Source organism: Zootoca vivipara, chromosome 15 (assembly GCF_963506605.1).
Source record: "Zootoca vivipara chromosome 15, rZooViv1.1, whole genome shotgun sequence".
In the NCBI taxonomy this organism is placed as follows: Eukaryota; Metazoa; Chordata; class Lepidosauria; order Squamata; family Lacertidae; genus Zootoca; species Zootoca vivipara.
The window spans coordinates 45,686,106-45,711,165 of NC_083290.1; positions in this window are offsets into that span (position 1 = coordinate 45,686,106).

The following is a 25,060-nucleotide window of genomic DNA, read 5'->3' on the forward strand; positions in this document are numbered from 1 at the left end:
AAGCGTTCCATGGCTTTATTTCGCTTAGTTGCTTACTCTTGAGTAGAACTGCATGTTCACGCCAGAAATAAGCATCTTTGTAAAATGAGCCAGAATGAAGCAGAAAACATTGGTGGTGTGTCACAATGCATAGATAGAAGGCAAATAAGCGTTCCATGGCTTTATTTCGCTTAGTTGCTTACTCTTGAATAGAACTGCATATTCACTCAAGAAATGAGCACCTTTGTGAAATGACCAAATTGAAGCAGAAAACATTGTTGGAGTGTCAGAATGCATAGATAGAAGGCATATAAGCGTTCCATGGCTTTATTTCGCTTAGTTGCTTACTCTTGAGTAGAACTGCATGTTCACGCCAGAAATAAGCATCTTTGTAAAATGAGTCAAATTGAAGCAGAACACATTGTTGGAGTGTCAGAATGCATAGATAGAAGGCAAATAAGCGTTCTATGGCTTTATTTCGCTTAGTTGCTTACTCTTGAGTAGAACTGCATGTTCACGCCAGAAATAAGCATCTTTGTAAAATGAGCCAAATTGAAGCAGAAAACATTGGGGGAGTGTCAGAATGCATAGATAGAAGGCAAATAAGCGTTCTATGGCTTTATTTCGCCTAGTTGCTTACCCTTGAGTAGAACTGCATGTTCACGCCAGAAATAAGCATCTTTGTAAAATGAACCAGAATGAAGCAGAAAACATTGTTGGAGTGTCAGAATGCATAGATAGAAGGCAAATAAGCGTTCCATGGCTTTATTTCGCTTACTTGCTTACTCTTGAGTAGAACTGCATGTTCACTCCAGAAAAAAGCATCTTTGTAAAATGAGTCAAATGGAAGCAGAACACATTGGTGGTGTGTCAGAATGCATAGATAGAAGGCAAATAAGCGTTCCATGGCTTTATTTTGCTTAGTTGCTTACTCTTGAGTAGAACTGCATATTCACTCAAGGAATGAGCACCTTTGTGAAATGACCCAAATTGAAGCAGAAAACATTGTTGGAGTGTCAGAATGCATAGATAGAAGGCAAATAAGCGTTCCATGGCTTTATTTCGCTTAGTTGCTTACTCTTGAGTAGAACTGCATGTTCACTCCAGAAATAAGCATCTTTGTAAAATGAGTCAAATTGAAGCAGAACACATTGGTGGAGTGTCAGAATTCATAGATAGAAGGCAAATAAGCGTTACATGGCTTTATTTCGCTTAGTTGCTTACTCCTGAGTAGAACTGCATGTTCACCCCAGAAATAAGCATCTTTGTAAAATGAGTCAAATTGAAGCAGAACACATTGTTGGAGTGTCAGAATGCATAGATAGAAGGCAAATAAGCGTTCTATGGCTTTATTTCGCTTAGTTGCTTACTCTTGAGTAGAACTGCATGTTCACGCCAGAAATAAGCATCTTTGTAAAATGAGCCAAATTGAAGCAGAAAACATTGGCGGAGTGTCAGAATGCATAGATAGAAGGCAAATAAGCGTTCTATGGCTTTATTTCGCCTAGTTGCTTACTCTTGAGTAGAACTGCATGTTCACGCCAGAAATAAGCATCTTTGTAAAATGAACCAGAATGAAGCAGAACACATTGGTGGAGTGTCAGAATGCATAGATAGAAGGCAAATAAGCGTTCCATGGCTTTATTTCGCTTAGTTGCTTACTCTTGAGTAGAACTGCATGTTCACTCCAGAAAAAAGCATCTTTGTAAAATGAGTCAAATGGAAGCAGAACACATTGGTGGAGTGTCAGAATGCAGAGATAGAAGGCAAATAAGCTGTCACAGTGGCCGGAGTGGACTACTTCAGAGTAACGACGCTACGCAGCTCTGCATTTTATTCTTTTATTGGTGCTGCGTATTTACAGTGCTCAAGTCATTGCTATTTACACGGAGCGATGTTGTCAGTCGGTTTCAGAACCTCCTAATGGCTTTTGGCGCGTCTTTCTCCAACACAAAAGCTTTGGCAGACCCATCCTCTTGCCCCTCCTCTTCCTGCGTAATTCTGGAGTTGGAGGGATGGGTCTTCCCCCCTTGCTTGCCCCTTCCTGTCCCACCTGGGACCCTGGCTCCTCTACCTTGCCTGAGCCTCGGACACGACTTCCTGCTTCCCCACTGGAATCGGAACTCTCCCTGCTTTCCCCTTTGCTCGGGGACGGGCTTGAACTCAGGAGGGGAGGGACTTCGCGATATCCCCTGTCCCTCACATCCACCCCCCTCCCAAGCTCTCCTTCACCCCTCCCCAGGCCCCCCCCATGTGTCGGTGACGACTGGAAGCCTAAGAACTCAGTGCTCTCCGAGCCCGTTGGTGTGAATACCTCCCCCCAGTCCTGCGAGCCCCCCCCTTCCGCCTGGGCGGACGGGAATCCCAAAAAGTCCGTGGCGTCAGAGCTGGTGGGGGTAAAAACGTTCTGCCAATCTGCTCCTTCCTCTGACTGGGTGGATCTCGGTGACACCCATACCTCATCCTCTGGTTCCTCAAACTCCGCTTCCCAGCGCCATGGTGAGCTGCTCTCCCGTGCCTCCTCCTCCACCCCCTCCCTTTCCATGTGCCAGGGCTTGGGTCTGTGGGGAAAGAGGGCGTGAAATTCTTCCACCAAGAATTCCTCCTGTATCTGAGTGGCTGGGACCCATTCATTCTGGGACGGTGGAGCATCCTCCCATGCCATGAGGTACTCCAGTCCCCCCACCCCCCACCTTGAATCCAGGATGGCCGTGGCCTCATTGAGTTGCTCCCTGCCTTCCCTCTCCCCCCCTCCCTCGGGGGTTTGTTCGCTGTCTCGGAGCCTGCTGCTTTCCCTGTACGGCGACAGCAGCGATCTATGAAACACTGGATGCACCCTCATGTCCTCTGGCAGTGCCAGCCTGTATGCCACCGGGTTTACCTGTTGCGTGACCGTGAAGGGGCCCAGCCTTTTGGGTGCCAGCTTTTTGCACCTCCCTCTGGTGGGAAGGCCCTCCGAGGACAACCACACCTTGTCCCCCACCCTGATGACCTCCCCTTGTCGCCTGTGGCGATCTGCCCCCTTTTTGTACGCTTCCTTGGCCCTCTCCAAGTGTTCTCTGAGCTGCTGGTGCACCGTCTCCAGTTCCTCTGCCCAATCCTCAGCCTGTGGGCCCTCCTCCTCCTCCTCCTCCCTCTCCCTCTCTGGGAAAGATCTGAGGTCGCGCCCGTAATTGGCCTTAAAGGGCGACACCCCTGTGGAGACGTGCACTGCATTGTTGTAGGCAAATTCTGCTAGTGGCAAGCGATCCACCCAGTCCGTTTGCCGCTGGCTGACGTAGCATCTCAGGTACTGCTGCAGAATGGCGTTGACCCTCTCCGCTTGTCCGTTGGTCTGCGGGTGTCTAGCCGTCGACAAGCTGACCTCCACCTGCAGGAGGTTCATGAGCCGCCGCCAGAACCTGGAAACAAATTGGCGGCCACGATCCGAAATAACCCTTAAAGGTAATCCATGCAGTCTGAAAATGTGATCAACAAACAGTTTGGCTGTCTCTTCTGCCGAGACTGCCCTGGCACACGGTATAAAGTGACACATTTTGGACATAAGGTCCACCACCACCAACACTGCAGTCTTACCCCTGGACGAAGGCAGATCTGTGATGAAGTCCATGGACACCACTTCCCACGGCCTGTGTGGTGTGGCTAAGGGCTCCAGCAACCCTGGTGGCGCTGCTCTGACCACCTTCGCCCGCTGGCAGGTGGTACAGCCCCTTACATAGTCTCGAACATCTTCCCGCACCCCTGGCCACCAGAAGTGTCTCATGACTAGGTGAGCGGTTTTGTCCCTTCCAAAATGCCCCGCTGTAGGGTTGTCGTGCATCTGCTTGAGGACCGTACGTCGAAGCTGGGTGGTGGGTAGGTACAGCGCACCCTTGTAGAAAAGCAGCCCTCTGCGTTCTGCAAAGTCTTTTGCCTGCTCCCTCCCCCCTCTCAGTTCTCTGAAGATGCGGTTGGCAAATTCATCCGCTGCCGTCAGTGCTGTGAGTTCTGCCTCGCTCACCACAGCTGCTCCGCAGGACCATGCCGACGGGGGGAAAATGTGCCTTGGGGCTGGTGGCGCCTCCTCCTCCATGTACTCTGGCTTGCGGGAGAGGGCATCCGCCCTGACATTCTGCTCCCCCGGGATGTAGTGGATGGAGAAGTTGAAGTTCGAGAAGAACTCTGCCCACCGTATCTGCCGCTGGTTGAGCACCCTGGCAGTTCTCCAGAACTCCAGGTTCTTGTGGTCTGTGCACACCTGGATGGGGTGCTTCGCGCCCACCAGGAAGTGTCGCCAGTGCTGGAACGCAGCGTAGATCGCAAGAAGTTCCCTATCAAACACTGTGTAGTTGCGTTCAGGCTGTGTCAGCTTCCTGGAGAAGAAGGCACAGGGTCTCCACTCCCTGTTGGCGTCCAGTTGCAACAAAATTGCGCCCACAGCTTTTTCAGAAGCATCTGTCTCAATGCGTAGGGGCGCGTCCTGCACCACATGGAACAGGTTTTGGTCTGAGGCGAACACTCTCTTGAGGCTTTCGAACGCTGCTTGCGCCTCTGGTGTCCACTTGAACTTCTGCTTGCCTCTCAGGCAGTCCGTGATGGGAGCCGTAACGCGAGAGAAGTTCTTGATGAACTTCCTGTAGAAGTTAGCGAAGCCTAGTAGGCGTTGGGCATCTTTGCGCGTCCTGGGGCTGTGCCAGTCCAGGATGGCCTGCACCTTGTCCTTGTCCATCGCCAGCCCCTTGTCTGACAGCTTGTAGCCCAGGAAGTCCACCTCTTTGGTGTGAAACTTGCACTTCTCCAGCTTCACATACAGGTGGTTCTCCTTCAGGCGTTGCAACACCTCTCTGACATCTTTCACATGCTGCACTGGGTCATTCGAGTAGATAAGGATGTCATCTAGGAAGACCAAGCATTTCCTGAAGAGGAGGGACCCCAGGACGTGGTGCATGAAGGCCTGGAAGCATGCTGAGCCCCCTTGCAAACCGAAGGGCATCACCAGATATTCAAAAGAGCCCAGAGGCGTGAACATCGTGGTTTTCCATTCATCTCCTTCCCGGATCCTGATCAAGTTGTACGCCCCCCTTAGGTCCAGCTTGGTGAAAATCTTGCCCCTGCGTGCCGCTGTCAGGAGATCATCCACTCTGGGCATGGGGAAAGCCACGGGCTCTGTCACCGAATTCAGCCGTCTAAAGTCCACCACAAGACGGCGCTGTTGCGTGTCTTTCTTGTCCACCCAGAAGACCGGGCTGCCCCCTGCTGCCTTGCTTTCCCTTATGAACCCCCGCTTGAGGTTCTTGTCGATGAAAGCGCGCAGATCCTCCAGCTCCTGGTCTGACATGGCGTACAGCTTGGCTGGGGGTATCGTCGCCCCTGGCACCAGGTTGATCTGGCAGTCAAAAGGCCTGTGCGGGGGTAGGTGGTCGGACTCCGCTTCGCTGAAGACCTCCTGCAGGTCCCAGTACTGCTTGGGTATTGCCTCACCCCCTTTGATATGCATGGTGGCCACCGTGGCTATCGGAGGCCCCTCCCCTGGTTGGTGCTGCATGCAATGTTCCAGACAAAAGTCTGACCCAAATGTGATGCACCTCTGGTGCCAACTGATGGAGGGGTCGTGGCGCGCCAGCCAGCTCATGCCCAAGACGATGGGGGGGTCTGAGATGGTGGTGACGTTGAACGCCAGTGTCTCTGAGTGCCTTCCCACCGTCATTCTCATGGGGGGGGTTTGATGTGTGATGGCCCCTCCCAGCAGCTCCCTGCCGTCAATGGTTGCTACGTGCAGAGGAAAATCCAACTGCAAAAGCTGGATTTGGTGCTCTTCTGCAAAGCTTCTCGAGAAGAAGTTGGCGGACGCCCCACTGTCAATTAAGGCGAGGACCGTCAGGGGATAGCCATTTGGGAGCGTTAGCGTCACTTCTAGAACCACTCCTGCTCTGGGAGGGGTGGGCTGGCTCTGCACCTCTCTGTGCGGGTGGGCGGGCTGGGGCTGTTGTCTGCTGACTGTGCCTGGCTGCTGCCCCTTGTCTCCTGCAGCCAGGCTTTCCCGTTTCCCTGCTGTGGTGCTGCGTCAGTGGGGGAGGGCACCACCGTTCCCGCCTTTCCTTGCCACTCCCTGCGATGTGGGCAGTCTCTGACGAGATGCTGGGGTGAGTTGCAGAGAAAGCAATTCCCGCCCCTTCCCTCCTTGCGTCTTGGCGCCGCTGGGGTTTGAAAAGCCCGCGCGCGCGCGCTATCAATCTGCATGGGCTCCTGGTCCTGGCTGGCTCCAGGCGTGGCCTGAAAGGGTTGTTGAGGGAGTGGCTTCTCCTGCGACCGTGGGAACCAAGCCCGCTTTGCGCGCGTCGCTTGCTTGTCGTTCCACCGGGATTCCTGCCTCACCCCCACCGCCAGAGCTGCTTTGCTCAGCTGATCCATAGTACTGGGCTTTGGACCTCTCGAGAGTTCATCCTTCACCTCCTCGCTCAAACCCAAGTAAAACGCAGCTTGCATGGGAGGCGAATCCAAAACCCACCCCAGTCTGTGCACCAGCATGGTGAATTTCGCCCAATATGCGCGAACTGTCATATTTCCTTGGCGTAAATTATGCAGTTCCTCCTTAGTCTGGTCCAAATGACTATCGGACGAATACATCGTCCTCAAACCTTCTAGAAATTGTTGGACATTTTTCATGCAAGGATTCTTGGTTGCGATTAATGGTCTTAGCCACTCCCTGGCTGCTCCGGTGAGATGTTCCACAATAAACGCTACTCTGTGCTCATCATCGGGGAACTCATTCTGGTGCAGCTCAAGAGCATACACGATCTCAGTCTCAAAGCCCTGAAACTCCTTCGGGTCTCCATTGAACTTGCTTACAAGGGTCCCTGCTCTCCTTCCTGGCAGCACTTGGACTTGGGGAGCCCCTCCCGCCTTGTTTTTCTCTGCATCCAGCTTGTTTTGGAGGTCTACCGCCACCGCCCTTAAATGCTGCTCTTTTTCCTGGAGCTCTCTCACCTGTTCCGCAAGTTGTAGCCGGTCGTCCTGGACCTTCTTAGTCTCCTCTTTAGCTGCCTTCAATTCTCCCTGCGCCTGCAGCGACAGCTGTTGCAGTTCTAGCTGGGCTTGCTCAGCGATCTGCCGCCACTTCTCCGCCTCGGACACGCTCATCCCGGCAACTCCGAAGTAGCCCAAAAATGATTAGGAGGTTGCTGTCACAGTGGCCGGAGTGGACTACTTCAGAGTAACGACGCTACGCAGCTCTGCATTTTATTCTTTTATTGGTGCTGCGTATTTACAGTGCTCAAGTCATTGCTATTTACACGGAGCGATGTTGTCAGTCGGTTTCAGAACCTCCTAATGGCTTTTGGCGCGTCTTTCTCCAACACAAAAGCTTTGGCAGACCCATCCTCTTGCCCCTCCTCTTCCTGCGTAATTCTGGAGTTGGAGGGATGGGTCTTCCCCCCTTGCTTGCCCCTTCCTGTCCCACCTGGGACCCTGGCTCCTCTACCTTGCCTGAGCCTCGGACACGACTTCCTGCTTCCCCACTGGAATCGGAACTCTCCCTGCTTTCCCCTTTGCTCGGGGACGGGCTTGAACTCAGGAGGGGAGGGACTTCGCGATATCCCCTGTCCCTCACATAAGCGTTCCATGGCTTTATTTCGCTTAGTTGCTTACTCTTGAGTAGAACTGCATGTTCACGCCAGAAATAAGCATCTTTGTAAAATGAGCCAGAATGAAGCAGAAAACATTGTTGGAGTGTCAGAATGCATAGATAGAAGGCAAAAAAACGTTCTATGGCTTTATTTCGCTTAGTTGCTTACTCTTGAGTAGAACTGCATGTTCACGCCAGAAATAAGCATCTTTGTAAAATGAACCAGAATGAAGCAGAAAACATTGTTGGAGTGTCAGAATGCATAGATAGAAGGCAAATAAGCGTTCCATGGCTTTATTTCGCTAAGTTGCTTATTCTTGAGTAGAACTGCATATTCACTCAAGAAATGAGCACCTTTGTGAAATGAGCCAAATTGAAGCAGAAAACATTGTTGGAGTGTCAGAATGCATAGATAGAAGGCAAATAAGCGTTCCATGGCTTTATTTCGCTTAGTTGCTTACTCTTGAGTAGAACTGCATGTTCACTCCAGAAATAAGCATCTTTGTAAAATGAGCCAAATTGAAGCAAAAAACATTGGTGGAGTGTCAGAATGCATAGATAGAAGGCAAATAAACGTTCTATGGCTTTATTTCGCTTAGTTGCTTACTCTTGAGTAGAACTGCATGTTCACTCCAGAAAAAAGCATCTTTGTAAAATGAGTCAAATGGAAGCAGAACACATTGGTGGAGTGTCAGAATGCATAGATAGAAGGCAAATAAGCGTTCCATGGCTTTATTTCGCTTAGTTGCTTACTCTTGAGTAGAACTGCATGTTCACGCCAGAAATAAGCATCTTTGTAAAATGAGCCAGAATGAAGCAGAAAACATTGGCGGAGTGTCAGAATGCATAGATAGAAGGCAAAAAAACGTTCTATGGCTTTATTTCGCTTAGTTGCTTACTCTTGAGTAGAACTGCATGTTCACGCCAGAAATAAGCATCTTTGTAAAATGAGCCAGAATGAAGCAGAAAACATTGTTGGAGTGTCAGAATGCATAGAAAGAAGGCAAAAAAACGTTCTATGGCTTTATTTCGCTTAGTTGCTTACTCTTGAGTAGAACTGCATGTTCACGCCAGAAATAAGCATCTTTCTAAAATGAGCCAAATTGAAGCAGAAAACATTGGCGGAGTGTCAGAATGCATAGATAGAAGGCAAATAAGCGTTCCATGGCTTTATTTCGCCTAGTTGCTTACTCTTGAGTAGAACTGCATGTTCACGCCAGAAATAAGCATCTTTGTAAAATGAACCAGAATGAAGCAGAAAACATTGTTGGAGGGTCTGAATGCATAGATAGAAGGCAAATAAGCGTTCCATGGCTTTATTTCGCTTAGTTGCTTACTCTTGAGTAGAACTGCATGTTCACGCCAGAAATAAGCATCTTTGTAAAATGAGCCAGAATGAAGCAGAAAACATTGGTGGTGTGTCACAATGCATAGATAGAAGGCAAATAAGCGTTCCATGGCTTTATTTCGCTTAGTTGCTTACTCTTGAATAGAACTGCATATTCACTCAAGAAATGAGCACCTTTGTGAAATGACCCAAATTGAAGCAGAAAACATTGTTGGAGTGTCAGAATGCATAGATAGAAGGCATATAAGCGTTCCATGGCTTTATTTCGCTTAGTTGCTTACTCTTGAGTAGAACTGCATATTCACTCAAGAAATGAGCACCTTTGTGAAATGACCCAAATTGAAGCATAAAACATTGTTGGAGTGTCAGAATGCATAGATAGAAGGCAAATAAGCGTTCCATGGCTTTATTTCGCTTAGTTGCTTACTCTTGAGTAGAACTGCATGTTCACTCCAGAAATAAGCATCTTTGTAAAATGAGTCAAATTGAAGCAGAACACATTGGTGGAGTGTCAGAATGCATAGATAGAAGGCAAATAAGCGTTCCATGGCTTTATTTCGCTTAGTTGCTTACTCCTGAGTAGAACTGCATGTTCACCCCAGAAATAAGCATCTTTGTAAAATGAGTCAAATTGAAGCAGAACACATTGTTGGAGTGTCAGAATGCATAGATAGAAGGCAAATAAGCGTTCTATGGCTTTATTTCGCTTAGTTGCTTACTCTTGAGTAGAACTGCATGTTCACGCCAGAAATAAGCATCTTTGTAAAATGAGCCAAATTGAAGCAGAAAACATTGGGGGAGTGTCAGAATGCATAGATAGAAGGCAAATAAGCGTTCTATGGCTTTATTTCGCCTAGTTGCTTACCCTTGAGTAGAACTGCATGTTCACGCCAGAAATAAGCATCTTTGTAAAATGAACCAGAATGAAGCAGAAAACATTGTTGGAGTGTCAGAATGCATAGAAAGAAGGCAAAAAAACGTTCCATGGCTTTATTTCGCTTAGTTGCTTACTCTTGAGTAGAACTGCATGTTCACGCCAGAAATAAGCATCTTTGTAAAATGAGTCAAATGGAAGCAGAACACATTGGTGGTGTGTCAGAATGCATAGATAGAAGGCAAATAAGCGTTCCATGGCTTTATTTTGCTTAGTTGCTTACTCTTGAGTAGAACTGCATATTCACTCAAGGAATGAGCACCTTTGTGAAATGTCCCAAATTGAAGCAGAAAACATTGTTGGAGTGTCAGAATGCATAGATAGAAGGCAAATAAGCGTTCCATGGTTTTATTTCGCTTTGTTGCTTACTCTTGAGTAGAACTGCATGTTCACTCCAGAAATAAGCATCTTTGTAAAATGAGTCAAATTGAAGCAGAACACATTGGTGGAGTGTCAGAATTCATAGATAGAAGGCAAATAAGCGTTCCATGGCTTTATTTCGCTTAGTTGCTTACTCCTGAGTAGAACTGCATGTTCACCCCAGAAATAAGCATCTTTGTAAAATGAGTCAAATTGAAGCAGAACACATTGTTGGAGTGTCAGAATGCATAGATAGAAGGCAAATAAGCGTTCTATGGCTTTATTTCGCTTAGTTGCTTACTCTTGAGTAGAACTGCATGTTCACGCCAGAAATAAGCATCTTTGTAAAATGAGCCAAATTGAAGCAGAAAACATTGGCGGAGTGTCAGAATGCATAGATAGAAGGCAAATAAGCGTTCTATGGCTTTATTTCGCCTAGTTGCTTACTCTTGAGTAGAACTGCATGTTCACGCCAGAAATAAGCATCTTTGTAAAATGAACCAGAATGAAGCAGAACACATTGGTGGAGTGTCAGAATGCATAGATAGAAGGCAAATAAGCGTTCCATGGCTTTATTTCGCTTAGTTGCTTACTCTTGAGTAGAACTGCATGTTCACGCCAGAAATAAGCATCTTTGTAAAATGAGCCAGAATGAAGCAGAAAACATTGTTGGAGTGTCAGAATGCATAGATAGAAGGCAAAAAAACGTTCTATGGCTTTATTTCACTTAGTTGCTTACTCTTGAGTAGAACTGCATGTTCACTCCAGAAATAAGCATCTTTGTAAAATGAGCCAAATTGAAGCAGAAAACATTGGTGGAGTGTCAGAATGCATAGATAGAACGCAAATAAGCGTTCTATGGCTTTATTTCGCCTAGTTGCTTACTCTTGAGTAGAACTGCATGTTCACGCCAGAAATAAGCATCTTTGTAAAATGAACCAGAATGAAGCAGAAAACATTGTTGGAGTGTCAGAATGCATAGATAGAAGGCAAATAAGCGTTCCATGGCTTTATTTCGCTTAGTTGCTTATTCTTGAGTAGAACTGCATATTCACTCAAGAAATGAGCACCTTTGTGAAATGAGCCAAATTGAAGCAGAAAACATTGTTGGAGTGTCAGAATGCATAGATAGAAGGCAAATAAGCGTTCCATGGCTTTATTTCGCTTAGTTGCTTACTCTTGAGTAGAACTGCATGTTCACTCCAGAAATAAGCATCTTTGTAAAATGAGCCTGTGAGGGACAGGGGATATCGCGAAGTCCCTCCCCTCCTGAGTTCAAGCCCGTCCCCGAGCAAAGGGGAAAGCAGGGAGAGTTCCGATTCCAGTGGGGAAGCAGGAAGTCGTGTCCGAGGCTCAGGCAAGGTAGAGGAGCCAGGGTCCCAGGTGGGACAGGAAGGGGCAAGCAAGGGGGGAAGACCCATCCCTCCAACTCCAGAATTACGCAGGAAGAGGAGGGGCAAGAGGATGGGTCTGCCAAAGCTTTTGTGTTGGAGAAAGACGCGCCAAAAGCCATTAGGAGGTTCTGAAACCGACTGACAACATCGCTCCGTGTAAATAGCAATGACTTGAGCACTGTAAATACGCAGCACCAATAAAAGAATAAAATGCAGAGCTGCGTAGCGTCGTTACTCTGAAGTAGTCCACTCCGGCCACTGTGACAGCAACCTCCTAATCATTTTTGGGCTACTTCGGAGTTGCCGGGATGAGCGTGTCCGAGGCGGAGAAGTGGCGGCAGATCGCTGAGCAAGCCCAGCTAGAACTGCAACAGCTGTCGCTGCAGGCGCAGGGAGAATTGAAGGCAGCTAAAGAGGAGACTAAGAAGGTCCAGGACGACCGGCTACAACTTGCGGAACAGGTGAGAGAGCTCCAGGAAAAAGAGCAGCATTTAAGGGCGGTGGCGGTAGACCTCCAAAACAAGCTGGATGCAGAGAAAAACAAGGCGGGAGGGGCTCCCCAAGTCCAAGTGCTGCCAGGAAGGAGAGCAGGGACCCTTGTAAGCAAGTTCAATGGAGACCCGAAGGAGTTTCAGGGCTTTGAGACTGAGATCGTGTATGCTCTTGAGCTGCACCAGAATGAGTTCCCCGATGATGAGCACAGAGTAGCGTTTATTGTGGAACATCTCACCGGAGCAGCCAGGGAGTGGCTAAGACCATTAATCGCAACCAAGAATCCTTGCATGAAAAATGTCCAACAATTTCTAGAAGGTTTGAGGACGATGTATTCGTCCGATAGTCATTTGGACCAGACTAAGGAGGAACTGCATAATTTACGCCAAGGAAATATGACAGTTCGCGCATATTGGGCGAAATTCACCATGCTGGTGCACAGACTGGGGTGGGTTTTGGATTCGCCTCCCATGCAAGCTGCGTTTTACTTGGGTTTGAGCGAGGAGGTGAAGGATGAACTCTCGAGAGGTCCAAAGCCCAGTACTATGGATCAGCTGAGCAAAGCAGCTCTGGCGGTGGGGGTGAGGCAGGAATCCCGGTGGAACGACAAGCAAGCGACGCGCGCAAAGCGGGCTTGGTTCCCACGGTCGCAGGAGAAGCCACTCCCTCAACAACCCTTTCAGGCCACGCCTGGAGCCAGCCAGGACCAGGAGCCCATGCAGATTGATAGCGCGCGCGCGCGGGCTTTTCAAACCCCAGCGGCGCCAAGACGCAAGGAGGGAAGGGGCGGGAATTGCTTTCTCTGCAACTCACCCCAGCATCTCGTCAGAGACTGCCCACATCGCAGGGAGTGGCAAGGAAAGGCGGGAACGGTGGTGCCCTCCCCCACTGACGCAGCACCACAGCAGGGAAACGGGAAAGCCTGGCTGCAGGAGACAAGGGGCAGCAGCCAGGCACAGTCAGCAGACAACAGCCCCAGCCCGCCCACCCGCACAGAGAGGTGCAGAGCCAGCCCACCCCTCCCAGAGCAGGAGTGGTTCTAGAAGTGACGCTAACGCTCCCAAATGGCTATCCCCTGACGGTCCTCGCCTTAATTGACAGTGGGGCGTCCGCCAACTTCTTCTCGAGAAGCTTTGCAGAAGAGCACCAACTCCAGCTTTTGCAGTTGGATTTTCCTCTGCACGTAGCAACCATTGACGGCAGGGAGCTGCTGGGAGGGGCCATCACACATCAAACCCCCCCCATGAGAATGACGGTGGGAAGGCACTCAGAGACACTGGCGTTCAACGTCACCACCATCTCAGACCCCCCCATCGTCTTGGGCATGAGCTGGCTGGCGCGCCACGACCCCTCCATCAGTTGGCACCAGAGGTGCATCACGTTTGGGTCAGACTTTTGTCTGGAACATTGCATGCAGCACCAACCAGGGGAGGGGCCTCCGATAGCCACGGTGGCCACCATGCATATCAAAGGGGGTGGGGCAATACCCAAGCAGTACTGGGACCTGCAGGAGGTCTTCAGCGAAGCGGAGTCCGACCACCTACCCCCGCACAGGCCTTTTGACTGCCAGATCAACCTGGTGCCAGGGGCGACGATACCCCCAGCCAAGCTGTACGCCATGTCAGACCAGGAGCTGGAGGATCTGCGCGCTTTCATCGACAAGAACCTCAAGCGGGGGTTCATAAGGGAAAGCAAGGCAGCAGGGGGCAGCCCGGTCTTCTGGGTGGACAAGAAAGACACGCAACAGCGCCGTCTTGTGGTGGACTTTAGACGGCTGAATTCGGTGACAGAGCCCGTGGCTTTCCCCATGCCCAGAGTGGATGATCTCCTGACAGCGGCACGCAGGGGCAAGATTTTCACCAAGCTGGACCTAAGGGGGGCGTACAACTTGATCAGGATCCGGGAAGGAGATGAATGGAAAACCACGATGTTCACGCCTCTGGGCTCTTTTGAATATCTGGTGATGCCCTTCGGTTTGCAAGGGGGCTCAGCATGCTTCCAGGCCTTCATGCACCACGTCCTGGGGTCCCTCCTCTTCAGGAAATGCTTGGTCTTCCTAGATGACATCCTTATCTACTCGAATGACCCAGTGCAGCATGTGAAAGATGTCAGAGAGGTGTTGCAACGCCTGAAGGAGAACCACCTGTATGTGAAGCTGGAGAAGTGCAAGTTTCACACCAAAGAGGTGGACTTCCTGGGCTACAAGCTGTCAGACAAGGGGCTGGCGATGGACAAGGACAAGGTGCAGGCCATCCTGGACTGGCACAGCCCCAGGACGCGCAAAGATGCCCAACGCCTACTAGGCTTCGCTAACTTCTACAGGAAGTTCATCAAGAACTTCTCTCGCGTTACGGCTCCCATCACGGACTGCCTGAGAGGCAAGCAGAAGTTCAAGTGGACACCAGAGGCGCAAGCAGCGTTCGAAAGCCTCAAGAGAGTGTTCGCCTCAGACCAAAACCTGTTCCATGTGGTGCAGGACGCGCCCCTACGCATTGAGACAGATGCTTCTGAAAAAGCTGTGGGCGCAATTTTGTTGCAACTGGACGCCAACAGGGAGTGGAGACCCTGTGCCTTCTTCTCCAGGAAGCTGACACAGCCTGAACGCAACTACACAGTGTTTGATAGGGAACTTCTTGCGATCTACGCTGCGTTCCAGCACTGGCGACACTTCCTGGTGGGCGCGAAGCACCCCATCCAGGTGTGCACAGACCACAAGAACCTGGAGTTCTGGAGAACTGCCAGGGTGCTCAACCAGCGGCAGATACGGTGGGCAGAGTTCTTCTCGAACTTCAACTTCTCCATCCACTACATCCCGGGGGAGCAGAATGTCAGGGCGGATGCCCTCTCCCGCAAGCCAGAGTACATGGAGGAGGAGGCGCCACCAGCCCCAAGGCACATTTTCCCCCCGTCGGCATGGTCCTGCGGAGCAGCTGTGGTGAGCGAGGCAGAACTCACAGCACTGACGGCAGCGGATGAATTTGCCAACCGCATCTTCAGAGAACTGAGAGGGGGGAGGGAGCAGGCAAAAGACTTTGCAGAACGCAGAGGGCTGCTTTTCTACAAGGGTGCGCTGTACCTACCCACCACCCAGCTTCGACGTACGGTCCTCAAGCAGATGCACGACAACCCTACAGCGGGGCATTTTGGAAGGGACAAAACCGCTCACCTAGTCATGAGACACTTCTGGTGGCCAGGGGTGCGGGAAGATGTTCGAGACTATGTAAGGGGCTGTACCACCTGCCAGCGGGCGAAGGTGGTCAGAGCAGCGCCACCAGGGTTGCTGGAGCCCTTAGCCACACCACACAGGCCGTGGGAAGTGGTGTCCATGGACTTCATCACAGATCTGCCTTCGTCCAGGGGTAAGACTGCAGTGTTGGTGGTGGTGGACCTTATGTCCAAAATGTGTCACTTTATACCGTGTGCCAGGGCAGTCTCGGCAGAAGAGACAGCCAAACTGTTTGTTGATCACATTTTCCGACTGCATGGATTACCTTTAAGGGTTATTTCGGATCGTGGCCGCCAATTTGTTTCCAGGTTCTGGCGGCGGCTCATGAACCTCCTGCAGGTGGAGGTCAGCTTGTCGACGGCTAGACACCCGCAGACCAACGGACAAGCGGAGAGGGTCAACGCCATTCTGCAGCAGTACCTGAGATGCTACGTCAGCCAGCGGCAAACGGACTGGGTGGATCGCTTGCCACTAGCAGAATTTGCCTACAACAATGCAGTGCACGTCTCCACAGGGGTGTCGCCCTTTAAGGCCAATTACGGGCGCGACCTCAGATCTTTCCCAGAGAGGGAGAGGGAGGAGGAGGAGGAGGAGGGCCCACAGGCTGAGGATTGGGCAGAGGAACTGGAGACGGTGCACCAGCAGCTCAGAGACCACTTGGAGAGGGCCAAGGAAGCGTACAAAAAGGGGGCAGATCGCCACAGGCGACAAGGGGAGGTCATCAGGGTGGGGGACAAGGTGTGGTTGTCCTCGGAGGGCCTTCCCACCAGAGGGAGGTGCAAAAAGCTGGCACCCAAAAGGCTGGGCCCCTTCACGGTCACGCAACAGGTAAACCCGGTGGCATACAGGCTGGCACTGCCAGAGGACATGAGGGTGCATCCAGTGTTTCATAGATCGCTGCTGTCGCCGTACAGGGAAAGCAGCAGGCTCCGAGACAGCGAACAAACCCCCGAGGGAGGGGGGGAGAGGGAAGGCAGGGAGCAACTCAATGAGGCCACGGCCATCCTGGATTCAAGGTGGGGGGTGGGGGGACTGGAGTACCTCATGGCATGGGAGGATGCTCCACCGTCCCAGAATGAATGGGTCCCAGCCACTCAGATACAGGAGGAATTCTTGGTGGAAGAATTTCACGCCCTCTTTCCCCACAGACCCAAGCCCTGGCACATGGAAAGGGAGGGGGAGGAGGAGGAGGCACGGGAGAGCAGCTCACCATGGCGCTGGGAAGCGGAGTTTGAGGAACCAGAGGATGAGGTATGGGTGTCACCGAGATCCACCCAGTCAGAGGAAGGAGCAGATTGGCAGAACGTTTTTACCCCCACCAGCTCTGACGCCACGGACTTTTTGGGATTCCCGTCCGCCCAGGCGGAAGGGGGGGGCTCGCAGGACTGGGGGGAGGTATTCACACCAACGGGCTCGGAGAGCACTGAGTTCTTAGGCTTCCAGTCGTCACCGACACATGGGGGGGGCCTGGGGAGGGGTGAAGGAGAGCTTGGGAGGGGGGTGGATGTGAGGGACAGGGGATATCGCGAAGTCCCTCCCCTCCTGAGTTCAAGCCCGTCCCCGAGCAAAGGGGAAAGCAGGGAGAGTTCCGATTCCAGTGGGGAAGCAGGAAGTCGTGTCCGAGGCTCAGGCAAGGTAGAGGAGCCAGGGTCCCAGGTGGGACAGGAAGGGGCAAGCAAGGGGGGAAGACCCATCCCTCCAACTCCAGAATTACGCAGGAAGAGGAGGGGCAAGAGGATGGGTCTGCCAAAGCTTTTGTGTTGGAGAAAGACGCGCCAAAAGCCATTAGGAGGTTCTGAAACCGACTGACAACATCGCTCCGTGTAAATAGCAATGACTTGAGCACTGTAAATACGCAGCACCAATAAAAGAATAAAATGCAGAGCTGCGTAGCGTCGTTACTCTGAAGTAGTCCACTCCGGCCACTGTGACAGAGCCAAATTGAAGCAAAAAACATTGGTGGAGTGTCAGAATGCATAGATAGAAGGCAAATAAACGTTCTATGGCTTTATTTCGCTTAGTTGCTTACTCTTGAGTAGAACTGCATGTTCACGCCAGAAATAAGCATCTTTGTAAAATGAGCCAGAATGAAGCAGAAAACATTGTTGGAGTGTCAGAATGCATAGAAAGAAGGCAAAAAAACGTTCCATGGCTTTATTTCGCTTAGTTGCTTACTCTTGAGTAGAACTGCATGTTCACGCCAGAAATAAGCATCTTTGTAAAATGAGCCAGAATGAAGCAGAAAACATTGTTGGAGTGTCAGAATGCATAGAAAGAAGGCAAAAAAACGTTCTATGGCTTTATTTCGCTTAGTTGCTTACTCTTGAGTAGAACTGCATGTTCACGCCAGAAATAAGCATCTTTCTAAAATGAGCCAAATTGAAGCAGAAAACATTGGCGGAGTGTCAGAATGCATAGATAGAAGGCAAATAAGCGTTCCATGGCTTTATTTCGCTTACTTGCTTACTCTTGAGTAGAACTGCATGTTCACTCCAGAAAAAAGCATCTTTGTAAAATGAGTCAAATGGAAGCAGAACACATTGGTGGAGTGTCAGAATGCATAGATAGAAGGCAAATAAGCGTTCCATGGCTTTATTTCGCTTAGTTGCTTACTCTTGAGTAGAACTGCATGTTCACGCCAGAAATAAGCATCTTTGTAAAATGAGCCAGAATGAAGCAGAAAACATTGGCGGAGTGTCAGAATGCATAGATAGAAGGCAAAAAAACGTTCTATGGCTTTATTTCGCTTAGTTGCTTACTCTTGAGAAGAACTGCATGTTCACGCCAGAAATAAGCATCTTTGTAAAATGAGCCAGAATGAAGCAGAAAACATTGTTGGAGTGTCAGAATGCATAGAAAGAAGGCAAAAAAACGTTCTATGGCTTTATTTCGCTTAGTTGCTTACTCTTGAGTAGAACTGCATGTTCACGCCAGAAATAAGCATCTTTCTAAAATGAGCCAAATTGAAGCAGAAAACATTGGCGGAGTGTCAGAATGCATAGATAGAAGGCAAATAAGCGTTCCATGGCTTTATTTCGCCTAGTTGCTTACTCTTGAGTAGAACTGCATGTTCACGCCAGAAATAAGCATCTTTGTAAAATGAACCAGAATGAAGCAGAAAACATTGTTGGAGGGTCTGAATGCATAGATAGAAGGCAAATAAGCGTTCCATGGCTTTATTTCGCTTAGTTGCTTACTCTTGAGTAGAACTGCATGTTCACGCCAGAAATAAGCATCTTTGTAAAATGAGCCAAATTGAAGCAAAAAACATTGGTGGAGTGTCAGAATGCATAGATAGAAGGCAAATAAACGTTCTATGGCTTTATTTCGCTTAGTTGCTTACTCTTGAGTAGAACTGCATGTTCACGCCAGAAATAAGCATCTTTGTAAAATGAGCCAGAATGAAGCAGAAAACATTGTTGGAGTGTCAGAATGCATAGAAAGAAGGCAAAAAAACGTTCCATGGCTTTATTTCGCTTAGTTGCTTACTCTTGAGTAGAACTGCATGTTCACGCCAGAAATAAGCATCTTTGTAAAATGAGCCAGAATGAAGCAGAAAACATTGTTGGAGTGTCAGAATGCATAGAAAGAAGGCAAAAAAACGTTCTATGGCTTTATTTCGCTTAGTTGCTTACTCTTGAGTAGAACTGCATGTTCACGCCAGAAATAAGCATCTTTCTAAAATGAGCCAAATTGAAGCAGAAAACATTGGCGGAGTGTCAGAATGCATAGATAGAAGGCAAATAAGCGTTCCATGGCTTTATTTCGCTTACTTGCTTACTCTTGAGTAGAACTGCATGTTCACTCCAGAAAAAAGCATCTTTGTAAAATGAGTCAAATGGAAGCAGAACACATTGGTGGAGTGTCAGAATGCATAGATAGAAGGCAAATAAGCGTTCCATGGCTTTATTTCGCTTAGTTGCTTACTCTTGAGTAGAACTGCATGTTCACGCCAGAAATAAGCATCTTTGTAAAATGAGCCAGAATGAAGCAGAAAACATTGGCGGAGTGTCAGAATGCATAGATAGAAGGCAAAAAAACGTTCTATGGCTTTATTTCGCTTAGTTGCTTACTCTTGAGAAGAACTGCATGTTCACGCCAGAAATAAGCATCTTTGTAAAATGAGCCAGAATGAAGCAGAAAACATTGTTGGAGTGTCAGAATGCATAGAAAGAAGGCAAAAAAACGTTCTATGGCTTTATTTCGCTTAGTTGCTTACTCTTGAGTAGAACTGCATGTTCACGCCAGAAATAAGCATCTTTCTAAAATGAGCCAAATTGAAGCAGAAAACATTGGCGGAGTGTCAGAATGCATAGATAGAAGGCAAATAAGCGTTCCATGGCTTTATTTCGCCTAGTTGCTTACTCTTGAGTAGAACTGCATGTTCACGCCAGAAATAAGCATCTTTGTAAAATGAACCAGAATGAAGCAGAAAACATTGTTGGAGGGTCTGAATGCATAGATAGAAGGCAAATAAGCGTTCCATGGCTTTATTTCGCTTAGTTGCTTACTCTTGAGTAGAACTGCATGTTCACGCCAGAAATAAGCATCTTTGTAAAATGAGCCAGAATGAAGCAGAAAACATTGGTGGTGTGTCACAATGCATAGATAGAAGGCAAATAAGCGTTCCATGGCTTTATTTCGCTTAGTTGCTTACTCTTGAATAGAACTGCATATTCACTCAAGAAATGAGCACCTTTGTGAAATGACCCAAATTGAAGCAGAAAACATTGTTGGAGTGTCAGAATGCATAGATAGAAGGCATATAAGCGTTCCATGGCTTTATTTCGCTTAGTTGCTTACTCTTGAGTAGAACTGCATATTCACTCAAGAAATGAGCACCTTTGTGAAATGACCCAAATTGAAGCATAAAACATTGTTGGAGTGTCAGAATGCATAGATAGAAGGCAAATAAGCGTTCCATGGCTTTATTTCGCTTAGTTGCTTACTCTTGAGTAGAACTGCATGTTCACTCCAGAAATAAGCATCTTTGTAAAATGAGTCAAATTGAAGCAGAACACATTGGTGGAGTGTCAGAATGCATAGATAGAAGGCAAATAAGCGTTCCATGGCTTTATTTCGCTTAGTTGCTTACTCCTGAGTAGAACTGCATGTTCACCCCAGAAATAAGCATCTTTGTAAAATGAGTCAAATTGAAGCAGAACACATTGTTGGAGTGTCAGAATGCATAGATAGAAGGCAAATAAGCGTTCTATGGCTTTATTTCGCTTAGTTGCTTACTCTTGAGTAGAACTGCATGTTCACGCCAGAAATAAGCATCTTTGTAAAATGAGCCAAATTGAAGCAGAAAACATTGGGGGAGTGTCAGAATGCATAGATAGAAGGCAAATAAGCGTTCTATGGCTTTATTTCGCCTAGTTGCTTACCCTTGAGTAGAACTGCATGTTCACGCCAGAAATAAGCATCTTTGTAAAATGAACCAGAATGAAGCAGAAAACATTGTTGGAGTGTCAGAATGCATAGAAAGAAGGCAAAAAAACGTTCCATGGCTTTATTTCGCTTAGTTGCTTACTCTTGAGTAGAACTGCATGTTCACGCCAGAAATAAGCATCTTTGTAAAATGAGTCAAATGGAAGCAGAACACATTGGTGGTGTGTCAGAATGCATAGATAGAAGGCAAATAAGCGTTCCATGGCTTTATTTTGCTTAGTTGCTTACTCTTGAGTAGAACTGCATATTCACTCAAGGAATGAGCACCTTTGTGAAATGACCCAAATTGAAGCAGAAAACATTGTTGGAGTGTCAGAATGCATAGATAGAAGGCAAATAAGCGTTCCATGGCTTTATTTCGCTTTGTTGCTTACTCTTGAGTAGAACTGCATGTTCACTCCAGAAATAAGCATCTTTGTAAAATGAGTCAAATTGAAGCAGAACACATTGGTGGAGTGTCAGAATTCATAGATAGAAGGCAAATAAGCGTTCCATGGCTTTATTTCGCTTAGTTGCTTACTCCTGAGTAGAACTGCATGTTCACCCCAGAAATAAGCATCTTTGTAAAATGAGTCAAATTGAAGCAGAACACATTGTTGGAGTGTCAGAATGCATAGATAGAAGGCAAATAAGCGTTCTATGGCTTTATTTCGCTTAGTTGCTTACTCTTGAGTAGAACTGCATGTTCACGCCAGAAATAAGCATCTTTGTAAAATGAGCCAAATTGAAGCAGAAAACATTGGCGGAGTGTCAGAATGCATAGATAGAAGGCAAATAAGCGTTCTATGGCTTTATTTCGCCTAGTTGCTTACTCTTGAGTAGAACTGCATGTTCACGCCAGAAATAAGCATCTTTGTAAAATGAACCAGAATGAAGCAGAACACATTGGTGGAGTGTCAGAATGCATAGATAGAAGGCAAATAAGCGTTCCATGGCTTTATTTCGCTTAGTTGCTTACTCTTGAGTAGAACTGCATGTTCACGCCAGAAATAAGCATCTTTGTAAAATGAGCCAGAATGAAGCAGAAAACATTGTTGGAGTGTCAGAATGCATAGATAGAAGGCAAAAAAACGTTCTATGGCTTTATTTCACTTAGTTGCTTACTCTTGAGTAGAACTGCATGTTCACTCCAGAAATAAGCATCTTTGTAAAATGAGCCAAATTGAAGCAGAAAACATTGGTGGAGTGTCAGAATGCATAGATAGAAGGCAAATAAGCGTTCTATGGCTTTATTTCGCCTAGTTGCTTACTCTTGAGTAGAACTGCATGTTCACGCCAGAAATAAGCATCTTTGTAAAATGAACCAGAATGAAGCAGAAAACATTGTTGGAGTGTCAGAATGCATAGATAGAAGGCAAATAAGCGTTCCATGGCTTTATTTCGCTTAGTTGCTTATTCTTGAGTAGAACTGCATATTCACTCAAGAAATGAGCACCTTTGTGAAATGATCCAAATTGAAGCAGAAAACATTGTTGGAGTGTCAGAATGCATAGATAGAAGGCAAATAAGCGTTCCATGGCTTTATTTCGCTTTGTTGCTTACTCTTGAGTAGAACTGCATGTTCACTCCAGAAATAAGCATCTTTGTAAAATGAGTCAAATTGAAGCAGAACACATTGGTGGAGTGTCAGAATTCATAGATAGAAGGCAAATAAGCGTTCCATGGCTTTATTTCGCTTAGTTGCTTACTCCTGAGTAGAACTGCATGTTCACCCCAGAAATAAGCATCTTTGTAAAATGAGTCAAATTGAAGCAGAACACATTGTTGGAGTGTCAGAATGCATAGATAGAAGGCAAATAAGCGTTCTATGGCTTTATTTCGCTTAGTTGCTTACTCTTGAGTAGAACTGCATGTTCACGCCAGAAATAAGCATCTTTGTAAAATGAGCCAAATTGAAGCAGAAAACATTGGCGGAGTGTCAGAATGCATAGATAGAAGGCAAATAAGCGTTCTATGGCTTTATTTCGCCTAGTTGCTTACTCTTGAGTAGAACTGCATGTTCACGCCAGAAATAAGCATCTTTGTAAAATGAACCAGAATGAAGCAGAACACATTGGTGGAGTGTCAGAATGCATAGATAGAAGGCAAATAAGCGTTCCATGGCTTTATTTCGCTTAGTTGCTTACTCTTGAGTAGAACTGCATGTTCACGCCAGAAATAAGCATCTTTGTAAAATGAGCCAGAATGAAGCAGAAAACATTGTTGGAGTGTCAGAATGCATAGATAGAAGGCAAAAAAACGTTCTATGGCTTTATTTCACTTAGTTGCTTACTCTTGAGTAGAACTGCATGTTCACTCCAGAAATAAGCATCTTTGTAAAATGAGCCAAATTGAAGCAGAAAACATTGGTGGAGTGTCAGAATGCATAGATAGAAGGCAAATAAGCGTTCTATGGCTTTATTTCGCCTAGTTGCTTACTCTTGAGTAGAACTGCATGTTCACGCCAGAAATAAGCATCTTTGTAAAATGAACCAGAATGAAGCAGAAAACATTGTTGGAGTGTCAGAATACATAGATAGAAGGCAAAAAAACGTTCTATGGCTTTATTTCGCTTAGTTGCTTATTCTTGAGTAGAACTGCATATTCACTCAAGAAATGAGCACCTTTGTGAAATGAGCCAAATTGAAGCAGAAAACATTGTTGGAGTGTCAGAATGCATAGATAGAAGGCAAATAAGCGTTCCATGGCTTTATTTCGCTTAGTTGCTTACTCTTGAGTAGAACTGCATGTTCACTCCAGAAATAAGCATATTTGTAAAATGAGCCAAATTGAAGCAAAAAACATTGGTGGAGTGTCAGAATGCATAGATAGAAGGCAAATAAGCGTTCTATGGCTTTATTTCGCCTAGTTGCTTACTCTTGAGTAGAACTGCATGTTCACGCCAGAAATAAGCATCTTTGTAAAATGAACCAGAATGAAGCAGAAAACATTGTTGGAGTGTCAGAATGCATAGATAGAAGGCAAATAAGCGTTCCATGGCTTTATTTCGCTTAGTTGCTTACTCTTGAGTAGAACTGCATGTTCACGCCAGAAATAAGCATCTTTGTAAAATGAGCCAGAATGAAGCAGAAAACATTGTTGGAGTGTCAGAATGCATAGATAGAAGGCAAAAAAACGTTCTATGGCTTTATTTCGCTTAGTTGCTTACTCTTGAGTAGAACTGCATGTTCACGCCAGAAATAAGCATCTTTGTAAAATGAGCCAAATTGAAGCAGAAACCATTGGCGGAGTGTCAGAATGCATAGATAGAAGGCAAATAAGCATTCTATGGCTTTATTTCGCCTAGTTGCTTACTCTTGAGTAGAACTGCATTTTCACGCCAGAAATAAGCATCTTTGTAAAATGAACCAGAATGAAGCAGAAAACATTGTTGGAGTGTCAGAATACATAGATAGAAGGCAAATAAGCGTTCCATGGCTTTATTTCGCTTACTTGCTTACTCTTGAGTAGAACTGCATGTTCACTCCAGAAAAAAGCATCTTTGTAAAATGAGTCAAATGGAAGCGGAACACATTGGTGGAGTGTCAGAATGCATAGGTAGAAGGCAAATAAGCGTTCCATGGCTTTATTTCGCTTAGTTGCTTACTCTTGAGTAGAACTGCATGTTCACTCCAGAAATAAGCATCTTTGTAAAATGAGCCAAATTGAAGCAAAAAACATTGGTGGAGTGTCAGAATGCATAGATAGAAGGCAAATAAACGTTCTATGGCTTTATTTCGCTTAGTTGCTTACTCTTGAGTAGAACTGCATGTTCACGCCAGAAATAAGCATCTTTGTAAAATGAGCCAGAATGAAGCAGAAAACATTGTTGGAGTGTCAGAATGCATAGAAAGAAGGCAAAAAAACGTTCCATGGCTTTATTTCGCTTAGTTGCTTACTCTTGAGTAGAACTGCATGTTCACGCCAGAAATAAGCATCTTTGTAAAATGAGCCAGAATGAAGCAGAAAACATTGTTGGAGTGTCAGAATGCATAGATAGAAGGCAAAAAAACGTTCTATGGCTTTATTTCGCTTAGTTGCTTACTCTTGAGTAGAACTGCATGTTCACGCCAGAAATAAGCATCTTTGTAAAATGAGCCAAATTGAAGCAGAAAACATTGGCGGATTGTCAGAATGCATAGATAGAAGGCAAATAAGCGTTCTATGGCTTTATTTCGCCTAGTTGCTTACTCTTGAGTAGAACTGCATTTTCACGCCAGAAATAAGCATCTTTGTAAAATGAACCAGAATGAAGCAGAAAACATTGTTGGAGTGTCAGAATACATAGATAGAA